General features: G+C 48.2%; 1 protein-coding gene across 6 annotated transcripts in view; it reads right to left on the bottom strand.

Annotated features, from left to right (window-relative positions):
• LOC310809806 (myosin-10-like) overlaps positions 1–2500 on the bottom strand; it is a gene marked incomplete at its 5' end in the record, with an annotated part of 59512 nt that overhangs the window by 48406 nt on the left and 8606 nt on the right. The gene's annotated exons all lie outside the window — the stretch shown is intronic.

Here is a 2500-nt window from a genome sequence, read left to right as displayed (position 1 = left end):
GCACCAGCCTGGCTCGCAAGCCCCGACACAGGACCCCTTGGAAAGGGTGAAGAATGACCACTATGTGAAGGGAGGGAATGGGGGCAGAGGGAGATAGAGTGTGGTGGGGGGAATGGGTGTAGTGTGGGGAAATAGGGGGGTAGTGGGGGGGGGGGGTTGAACAGGGAGGCATTGGGGAGGAATGAGTGGGGAGGAATCGGGCAGCTGGGGGAAAAGAGAGGTAGTGGGGGGGGGGAATTGGGGGTAGTGGCATCTCACAGGCCCTCCAATATGAGGCCCCCTCATGTTGATAGACAGCGAGGCTACGGTGTGTATGTGTGTGTACTAATCGCAGGGCTATATTTAGTGTATGGAATGTACGGCTGGAAAGTACAAGGGGCTTAATCGTGGCTATCTTTCTGGTGTAGATGTCATGATGTATGGAAGGGGGGGGGGGCAAGCCTGTGACTGTGAGGACCCTGGGAGAGGTGGTGGAGGAACTACAGTGCCATATACCATCCAAGCATTTGACACATAGACTGCTAGGTGTCCCCCTGACTTCAACTCCAACACACTGGTACACAGACCAATGACAAGGACAAGAGCAGAGCTTCTTCCCATGACAGATCAAAGGCAAGGGATCCTCTCTCTTCCTGTAAGGTTTTAGTGTGGACATCTGGCTCTGGACTGCAGCAGTAGTAGTAGCCCTTACAGAACCAGTGACAGCAGAGTGGAGGCCAGGCCCAGGCTCTGCCAAAGACGCAATATAGAACAGGGTCAGAACACTTTACTTTTTGTAGGCGTTTGTGTATATAGTATAGTACTTACACGGGTACTAGTCACAATTTAAAGCAATGACTTTATGATCCAAGCCAGAGCTCCACGCCAGAGCGCCAAGCCACATCTCTGGGTAGATCCAGTCAGGGCCCAGGGGCCAGCCAGAGGAGATGTAATGACAGAGCCTCCAGTCAATCAAATACAAGCTGTGGAAGCTAACCAGACAGCCTGGGCAGAGGGCTGATGTTACCTCGGGCTGATTACAACTTAACACAGAGAATATCTAACATCTATTGGAAATGTTCCCTACTCCAAGCCAAGCACTTAAGAGAGATAGGAGCAGAATACAAAACATATCCACTTCCAAGAATGGAAGAAGAAACTGGAGAAAGAGGAGAGTTGACAGACTCTCTGTGAGAGAGGGTGTGTTCCAGGGGAGGCTGGTAGAGGCAGAAATCAGAGGACGGCCTCATTGTAATGCATGGAATGGAATGAGGAATGGTATCAAACACGTCCCTTCACCAGCCTCCCCTGGTGTGTGTTCCCAGTATATTTCCATAGACTGGTGGCAAAGACAGCTAGGGCTGTAGAATCACTAACTGGCTCTTGTAAAAGACCCAATGGTCGTCTGAAGATCCATGCCCTCTATGCACGGTAAAGGCTGTGGTGAGTATAGGCCTTCTGCTGGAAGATTAACGGCGTGTGCAGGGCTGAGGCTGGCCAAAGAACTTACAAACGGAGAGATCGTGCTGCGTCTCTCAGAGATAATAGGTCAAGTTAATAGCTTCCTAAAGGCTGATCCAGGGATCACGCTCTCCTAATCCCTCTGTCAGTGGCCATCACTGAGACTGTTCCCAGGCTCAACCCTCATCCCCTGGAAGCTGGAGACAGATGACTCATCTGACATTGAGCCAGAGAGGTCGTGAGAGGCCCTGGTCCCTACCTAAAAAGTCAAAAGCGCTGTCAGATGTTGTAAGCAAGTCCACACCCTCTTACAAACCGTTGTGCACGCATTGCATTAAATGAAAACATGGTGTTAGCTAAAGATGTTTTCGATAGCAGTATTTCGCAGATGAGCAGTGTGTATTCAATTATCTATTTAAAAACAGCCCTCTATTTGTCAGCAGAATCTGCATGTCGCTGGTGAAATTCACTGGATGCACCGCCTCCCATCAGCACTTTTCGATTGGTGCGCCGTCAGACTCTCCATTTAAATGGAAACCACAAGGATCTGTCTACCAATGTTTTCATAAGGAGGAAAACAGGCCTATACATGCAAGAGCTGATATACTGTAAGCTACATGTAGAGAGTATACATACTAACACACACACACACACACACACACACACACACACACACACACACACACACACACAAATCTCCTGGGCTATGCAGCAAAACAACCCCATGTACCCTAATCTATAAGTATGGAGAAAAACACCCATTAGTCTCACATACATGAAAACTGAAAAACAAAACTACCTGTTTAAATGCCATAAAACATGCCAAAACACTGGCATGCCAAAACACTGATAAACAAACTTTATAATGACCACAACATATGAAAACCCATTATAACCAGCAACTAAGAGCTGGTAGGAATGGTTCACATTCCATGTGGGCTGTGTAACACTGACAGAGAAATAACCTGGTCAAATGACAGTTGACCAGGGACAACTGTCATTATCTCTCCTCTGAACATAATGAGGATTTAGAGGAACGAGTCACTGATCCCAGATCACC

This window comes from Argentina silus (assembly GCF_951799395.1).
Source record: "Argentina silus genome assembly, chromosome: 9".
Taxonomy (NCBI): domain Eukaryota; kingdom Metazoa; phylum Chordata; class Actinopteri; order Argentiniformes; family Argentinidae; genus Argentina; species Argentina silus.
Note: the sequence above shows the minus strand (reverse complement) of the source record. Positions and strands in the feature narration are given on the sequence as shown.